General features: G+C 44.6%; 1 long non-coding RNA gene across 1 annotated transcript; it reads left to right on the forward strand.

Moving 5' to 3' along the window:
* The first annotated feature begins 972 nt into the window (after nucleotides 1–972).
* On the forward strand, nucleotides 973–4066 carry LOC113989318. The gene is made up of 3 exons (XR_003541206.2): nucleotides 973–1057; nucleotides 3599–3712; nucleotides 3821–4066. It is a non-coding gene; the product is annotated as an uncharacterized LOC113989318 (long non-coding RNA).
* Nucleotides 4067–8871: the final 4805 nt, after the last annotated feature.

The following is an 8871-nucleotide window of genomic DNA, read 5'->3' on the forward strand; positions in this document are numbered from 1 at the left end:
TTCAACATGCAATTGCAATATTTAGTATACACTTTGTATTGAATATTTTATATCCTTTTTCTCCCTTTTATAAGTCACAAGAGCAAGTGCTCAGGGCTGTTGAAATGCCAGATTTTCTTTTTTTTAAAACTGCCTGTAATGCATAACTCTATCTCTGTGCATCTGTTAGCACAACAGCCAGTTTTTGGCAAGTGACTGGACCTATTCGCAACATACAGATGCACGGAAGGGATTTCCCCACTTGAGCCAAAGATGAGCCTTTTGGGAACAGGGCAGGGGCTGCACAACTGCCGTGTGAAGATGCTGGGCTTGCGGCTGCTCTTGGCCTGGGAAAGCAGTGCCGGCAGCAAGCGGTTGACCTCTGCATGCAGTAAAGGCAGCCAAGTCGAGTGCCCTGCTACCTGGGTTGGGTCCATAGCACAGCGATCCTATAGCTCCCAAGCGTGCTGTGCCTGCCCAAACGCACGCAGCCTGTGCAAGCAGCACCAGCCCAGCTGGGAGCAAACATGTCCAGCATGCTCAGTCACTGGCTGTACCGAGGTGCTTTCACAAGCTTGGAGGAGAGATAATAAATGAATTTGGTTTCCAGGGCAGCCTCTAGGTCACCTGTAATAGGTCACCCTTAACAAACAGCGTTGACACAGAGCTGGAACAGTGGCAAGTGAATGAAACTTAGCTCTCTCCTATTTGAGCAATGGAATTTATTCCCAGCTCTGACCTTGTGCAAACTCTGTTACCATATTTATCACATGGAAAGAATGACCATGGCCTCTGCCAGCACCATGGGCAGGAGGTCTCCTCAGCCAGGTCCTGGACACGGAGGAGCCAAATGACACACGGTGGTGGTGGTGGCAGAGGGAGGGAGGAGGGATGTCCTGTGGCCTCCCACCTGAATCTGGGGATGTTGTCACAAAAGGCTGCTGAGCCCAAATGGCACATTGGGCACAGAGAGGCACAGGACGCTGGGCTTTGCTGCTCCCCAGGGTTTCTCTTCCCCCTCCCCCGGGTGCCTTTGGGTGCAGGAAGGCACTACCAGGAGCTTTGCCTCCAGAAAAGGGTGAGGAGAATGGGCCCAAAGCATCTCCCTCCACAGCGGTGCTGTTGCCCTTGAAGGCAGCAGGGCGAGGTGATTGCAACTTTCATTTCACCCTCACACTTCAAATCAGCAGCTGCATCTCTGAGGCACCAGTTTGCAAAGAGATGCTGCGCTCACTCTGCCAGCTTCTCAGAAGGCCTGAAGGAAGGGAGATTTCTGCATGAAAAAAAGTTCTTCCCTTTGAGTCCCCTGTGCTGTTGGGGGCTACTTAGCTACTCACACAGAAACTGCCTGCCCTGCACTCCGTTTCCTCCTCTCTTGCCCCTCTCTTCTGGGAATGTACTTTACCAGAAACAGTGACTGACCTCCCTGAGCATACAGGAAGCATCATGCTAAAAAAAGAAAGCAGATCACGTGAGCAGAGCTAAACTTCCCACAAGGTGTAATTTTTCTCCATTTGTAACTTTAAAATGCAAATACATTATGGCAAAAAGATACAGAAGAAGTATAAGAGAGTAGGGGAAAGCACTCTCGGGACCTGTCTGCTTTGCATTCGTCTGTCCTGAGCCTGAAGAGACATCTGTGCTAAAGGTTATTTCAAAGTAGCTCAAAGGGAAGGATTATTCTTACTTAAGGATTTTTGTTAATCAGATGTGATGCACCTCAAATCATTCACCTCTTTGGGCTTTATCTGAAATAAGTCCATGTTTTTCCAAGTCGTTGCAATGGAGGAAGGAAACCTGTTTTGGTCCAAGTGTAGGTTCTGGTAATAGCAGTGAGACTAAAAGCAAAGCCCAACATGCAGGCAGAGCAGTGCTGACACTGCTGCTTGGCAGCTCGCAAGGGCCCTGCTAGAGTCAGATGGTCTCCTGGGAACACCAGGACACAACTTGCTGTGGATGAGGATTGTGGAGAGGGATTCCCTGGCCCAAGCCTGCTTTTCTGTGTGGCTTGTGGCAGCACTGCAAGAACATGCAAGGAGTGAGAGGTTTTTTTAGTGATTAGGTACTTGTTTATTTGGGAGATATGACTTTTTCTAGAGAGCTTCAGCAAGCCTTAGCCAGTATAATAAAACATCCACCGTAAAGAAGTCATCCTCTGAAGCAAACTGTAGTGATCTTTCCCTGGGTTTCCCCCCCCTTACCCACAGTGAGATGCCAGACCAAAGGAGAGTTCTCCACTAAACACATTTTTGGCTTCCCCAGCTCTGAGCCAGAAAGCCTCTAATTAATTAACTTTTCAGATTTGGGGGGCAGTATGTTTTCTTCTCATTCCGCCAGTTACCCTGGAGAGGAAAGTGCATCTCCACAGATGTCCTTTTATGCAATGATTTTAAAGCATTCTGCATGTGGGAGATGCCACTAGCAATAGATGAAATAGAGAGGAATAACTTAACAAAGGAGGAAAAACAAAGACAAAAATGTCAAACAACTTGCTGCTGGCCAGGACAGGGTTCAACTCCAGCCTCTTTTCCTGTGGGCATCCACAGGTGTATGGCCACCCTGCTGCCTTGGCTCCTCAGGGTGTGCCTGGCATGAAGCAGCACACGGTGTTGTGCTGGTGGACCTAATGACTCATCCACAGGCTTACCAAGCAAAATCACTACCTGTGATAAGGCTGAATGCAGATGATAGCTTCCTGCTACACACGATAGACACAGAAATGTAAGAGACTACCAAAAAATTGCAGCCATGGTAGAGGAAAATTTTGTTTTGTATTATGGCTTGGTGAGCAAGCCTTTCCTTTTTCTGTGGGTGTTTTGGTCTTGTTTCAAGGTGGGGCTGGGTGCTACTGCAAGATTGCACTTCCTAGCCATCCGCTTGCATCGTGATTGTGTCAAAGCTGCCCAGAGAAAGTAGAATTGCAGCTGAGATACAGCTGAGCAAGATTAAACTGCTCTTTTTGTTTGCACTGATGATCTTTTCCCTTGCCAGTGCACTTCCCCACATTCCTCTGGTGCACTTTAGAACGAGTAAGCCTTTTGAAATGATTCTTCTAGCACACAGAGAAACCACCTCAGGCAGTCATCAAAAACCCAGGCTCAATTTAAGTGAGGCATACTGGCAAGAAAGAGCAAAGGTGAAGCTTTTTGCCTTGAAAAAGTGTGAAGCTGACTGTTGCAGTCTGCTGCGGAGATCTTGTTTAGAAACACACATAAATACGGTCATGTAAAATATCAGAGAGGATGTTCATAATTCTACTAGCAGCACTTTCTTGCTAATGATGGTTTGAGGCTTCAATTGAACAAGAATAATATGTGGTTATTTATCTACTGCTTTTCTGCCTGTCCATTGGCTTCACATAACATTAAGTTCATCGCTCCTCTTGGTATCAATTCCCCTCTCCATAATATGGCCCTTCCACTTATGCTGTGCTCTGGCCCTTCAAAATGCTTTCATAAGAAGTGCTATAGGTCTCTCATATTTAAAGATGAATATTGATTGTAGATGTATAAAAAATACATTGGCACTTAGACTTGAGCTAGAAAAATATGCTTCTAAGGTATCATTATTTTGCCATGAAAGGATGCTGCAGAGACTTACACATGAATGTTTGATATAGCACAGCATGACTTCGGTGGTGGAAAATGAGCAATGTGCAAGTGCATCAACACAGGGCACTGAGAAAGCAGCAAATGTTTTCATGCAATGATCTGTCTGATGATTCGACAAATCGGTAAGTTCTGCCTTTAAAATAACATAGAAGAATTTCAGAGGCTAAAATTTGAAGATGCTAGTATTTTCCTAGGTAAGATTTTTGGTCTCATTAATTCAACCTTCGCAGTTTCCTTCAGTGAAAAAGTTTCCAGTTTGATGACGACAATGCCCAGACTGAATGCCAGGCCAGGAAGGCAGGTGACAGCAGTGGAAAACCAGCTACAGTTACACTAGGAACTGCCATCAGTGCTACCTGGGATACAGCGACCCTATGAGGAAATGATCTCTCTGTGTGCTGAACCTGTTTGGAAGTGTATGGAAAATAAACAGCTTTGGTCATGCCAGGTTTAGTTGGGCATGCTTTCCCTTTCAACAGCTATTCAAATGCCAGTCTATTTTTAACATTCCAAATATTTTTACAGCATGGTTTTGTTGTGCGTTTTCCTATGGCAATTTGGAAGGACTAAGTTAAGGTTTTGCTTTTGGTTTTTAAAATCAAACCAAAGGCATAATGCAATACCCTCTTCAGCCAAGGGCATGCCAATGAATGTGATTTGCTTTATCCTATTGGGATAGAGAGTGAGTATAAATTAGAATCTAACACCTGAAATACAGTGAGCAACACCTTCCGTTAGTGTAAACGAGCAAAGCTGTGGTGTCGGTTGAGCCTGGCTGATTTATATCTCTGGGAGTCTAGCCTGTTGCCTGTGCAACTCATATTGGCTGTGGCTGGCAGGTCCCAAAACAGCCTCATTTCCTGTTTCTGGATATAGACTTTCCCCTGGCTGCTCTGTGGGATTCAGTGGATATGTCCTGCAGAACCAGAGGTAACCCATCAGGGGAGTGCTTTCCTATTCTACCTGACCCTGTTTCTAGCAGGTCACCTTGGCATGAAAAATCACTCATCTCTGCAGGGATGTGTAGGGCCAGATTCTCATTTTGGCTCCCTGCAATTAACCCCAGTTCTGTTTACTGAGTCAGGCCTTAATGCTGAAACGTTCACTGGTGCCAAGGGTCCTTGGAAGACAAACTCCTGCTTTCAAACATTGCTGCAGAGCCTGCCTGGAAGCTCAGAGAATGAAGGCTCCTACAGGATTCAGGCACTCCTGAAGATGAGTGGGAAGGTGGGAACCAAAAGCTCCGATTTCTGATTCCGTCACGTCTTGTCTGCATTGCAGTGATTGATGCTCCCCTACTTTGTTTAATGGTAATGCTACCATTTCGTTGTTTTAATTTTCACCAGGGTATAATGTGAAGCAGAGGTGATTTGGGTTGTGAGCTGTCAGTGACCTGTCCGTCAGCCGTGATGGAGATGGTATGCCTTGCTCCCTGTCAGTTGATATTGCAGGAGCAATTGTGATGCTTTATTGGGGTTGTTTCATTGTGACACCCAACCCAGAACAGGAGACTCTGTTCCGGTGTTGACAAGTTTGATGAACCACAGTGATTTGACGGCAGCTCTTTCGCCTGGTCAATACGAGATTGAATTACTCTTGCTAAGGGAGTGGAGGTCACAACACTCGAGTGTGGCTGAGCAATGGAAAAACTGTCAGATGTGAGAGGGGAAAGAGGCCTTTCCACCAAGGATAAATCATCAGCAAGGTTATAGCATATTTGGTAAAGAGACTGAGAAGTTGAAGCAAAGCTAAAATACCACTATAGAACCAGAGGTGTTAAAGAAACCATTGTGTGCTACAGCTTTATATAATTAAATAGATGCCCTGTTTTGACCCAGAGGTGGTTAATCTTTGCCTACAGATGAGCCACTTTGTTTATAACATGCAAAGGCAGTCTGCAAGGGGCTTCAGTTAGATGTAGAAACCCTACTGTCGACATGAATAATACCTAATTACTAAGAGCTGAAGTCCTTACCAAGAAGAACATATCTTCAAGTTTAATTCCTTTTGATCAGAAGGATGATCTACAGATAATCCAATTTTTTTTAGGAAGAAGAACCGGAAAAGCTGTCTATGAGCAGCTGAGAGTGCATTTTGTTGGGCACTGGTGGTGAAAGGATGTATTATCACAGTCCCAAGCACTTAATCATTGAGTGGAGTACACAAAAATAGCCAGGAAAGTTGCAGGCTGCACTGAATGGGTTGAAAGGTTGTGGGAACATGTTCTGGCACACCCTTGTGCTGTGGCGAGACACATGATGAGGGGGAAGGGGAGGGTGCATTTCAGCGGGTCTGAGCAAAGGGGAATATACTCTTGTTTCCATATAAACCCTCTTCACTCTTTCACTCAGCATCATTTTGCTTCCTGAAGCAGAAATAATTTCCATTAGTCATTCAGGGTAACACGTTCCTAATGCATATGATGTGGAAATGTCTCAGCAGCTAATCTATGGTCCCGTTCAAATGCTGGGGAAAAGATTTAGTATATTACACAATTAAGTATTTGTAAACACAGACGACTTGAGTTTAAGAGGAACTTTTGTCAGCTGGAAAAGAAACCAATACAGAATTACAACATGACAAAAAACGAGCCAAGCAGGGAATCTGCCTGTGGCTCTTAAAAACCCACCACCATTACAAGAAAAACCCACAGCCCATTGTTGGAACATGTAGGAGAGCAAGTACCCCAAGGAAATTAGGATAAAGAGACACTTGGTTGGCTACCTGTGATATATATTAAGAAGCAGCCCATAAAGCCCAGTCATTGTGCCACAGTTAATATCAAGTTAGCCGCCTTGCTGCCAGCCCAGCCAAGGCATGAATACTAATGCTGCCCTCAGCTGCCATAGAAATTGTCTCTTTGCGTAAGAGGAGCGAAGACCTTTTGTCCTTAGCTTGCTTGTGCCAGGACTAAGCCAGGAGCTCCAGCTGCATCTGCAATCAGACAGGCTCTGTTTAGCAGCATTGAACTATGCATTATATTTAAAACTCACTCTTCTCTGCTTCCCAGGGAGAAAATGAAAAAGAAGGCTGCACGCACGCCCTTTGGCAGGGGTGGCCCAAGGTGGTGTCCCTGCTGGGTGCACAGCAAGCAGATAAAAGCACAGCCAGAACATGCTCTTTGGAGTATTTCAGCTGTGTGAGCACAGTAGGGGACCCACAGGCCCTCCGAGAGGGGCCACGGAGCCACGCTGGAGACATAAGATGGTGGGAGGCAGAACAGGCAATGCAGGGCTGTGCTCAGAGCAGTGGAGGTGCAGGGATGCAGGCACGGCCTGGGAGAACTACTGGGCCCGAGAATACAGCGACTGCGGGAAAAACCCCCGATACCGTGGGCTGTGTGCAGTGGGAAAGCGGAGCAGCACAGTTTTGCACAAATCAGCAAGGGACAGAAAGGTGAGGAGGGCTCTGCCACCAGGAAGCAGGTGCAGCAGCAGCAGTCCCTCCAGCCTTGGATGGGCAGAAGCACGTCAACAGCCAAACCACCAGCTGTGTGACCCACCGCCAGAGCCCCTCTCTGTGTCACACTTTCTACCTGATATGGCTGGGGGTGTTGAGACAAGAAAATTAAGAAATTAATTTTCATGCAGAAAATTTTCCTGCTGCCTTCATGCTTGAGAGTACCCTTGATTTTATGTTATACCACTCCCTTAGCAGCCTCACATCATTTTCTTGAAGACTCGCCTACGTGATGGAGTTACTGTAAAGCTGTTACTTCAGAATAGCTGTTTCTGAACAACTTAATGAAAAATAGGCTTATTCTGGTTAATCTTAATACTTGGTCAAAACTGACTTCTTTCCGGGAGCAGATTAGGTGAAATCAGAACAGGTGGAAGAAGAGCATTCACAAAGACAAGGATCAGGAACAGCTTTCAAACTCACACTCTCTCTTAATCAGAGTGAATTGGAAAGCATGGACAACTGTTCCATTGCACAGAGGAAAAAAATAAGAGTATAAAGGTGTGGGTCTGATACGAAGGTGTAGCATGGGCCTCCCAAGCCCTATTCTTTCTTCTAAGTAGGTAACTGAATGAATATTAGTTTCTCCTGTCAGTTGTATGTCTTACGCAATGTACTTTGTTCTTTTATACTTACGGTGATTGCTTTTCCCCTACTAACTTGTGCAAACATCAGCTTTCTCTTTATCTCTCCAGTCCTGCATCTTTAAAAATTCTATGTTTACAAACAGCCAGTTCCTTATGATGTAACACTTCTAATTTTCATATAATCCCTTTGTTGTCAACTACCTGCAGCAAATCAGTCTATTCAAGCAAACAAGCTCTCATTGCATTTATGTCAGTCCCCTGTTGTTTTTAAGAATCCAACACATCTCTTGATCTCACAGTATACAAACTGCCACTTCCTCCATCAGTAAATCCATGAAAATCAGCAGAACAAAAATACCGGTGACACTGAATAATTCAGTAATACACCCTGACAATATCTGCTAAACTTCTGTCAACGCAGCCTACCTTGCTGTTGCTAGAGTGCACGGTGAAACTGGCTTTACAGTCCCATGGACTATTATTAGTCTGGGTTTTGGATACTTAACACCTTTTGCAAGAACAGAAATAGAACAATAGATCGATATTTTTATCATAATGATGTTACAACCAGAGGGATAAAGAGTATTGTGACATTTCATCACACTTGATGTAAGAATGATCAATTCCCCTAGGTCAGCCTTGTCTTTGCTGCTTGGATTTATGTCCATCTCCTCTGCCACACTCACAAGACTCTGTGAGAGCACACTTACGAGGTAACCAAGGAGTTATATAATTTATAACCCAAATGAAAATATTCAGGCATGGTACAGAAGTGGGTGGTTGAAGATACTTTGCTGAACGATTCAGTCATTCCTTAGACAAGAGAGGAGAAGTAAACCATAAAGCTGAGTCCTTGAGGTGAAGGAAAGACACAGAGCAGCTCATATAAGTGGAGCTACTGCTGTAGCACCTTAATATGAAGGAACGAAGCACTTCTTTAGCTGTTTTACTCAAGCTTGAAAAATATTTTGGGTTTTGTATGTAGGATCTCCTTAGCTTGTGAAAGAGGATAACAAGCACTTATCTCATGTTTGGGCTTTCTACAAATTGGATCTAATGTAGTGGAAATATCTTTAACCCAGATCAAAAAGTGAGTAATCTGAGCTAAGAGGTAAAAGGCAAATTCAAAAAGTCAGTCTTTTCACAGTATCTCAACACTAGAATAATTTATGTATGATTATAATGTACATGTAATCATGCAAAGCCTTTGAATCAAGACTGAACAACCTCAAAAA

This window comes from Pipra filicauda, unplaced genomic scaffold (assembly GCF_003945595.2).
Source record: "Pipra filicauda isolate LSUMZ 115617 unplaced genomic scaffold, ASM394559v2 scaffold221_size1283894_pilon, whole genome shotgun sequence".
Lineage (NCBI taxonomy): Eukaryota > Metazoa > Chordata > Aves > Passeriformes > Pipridae > Pipra > Pipra filicauda.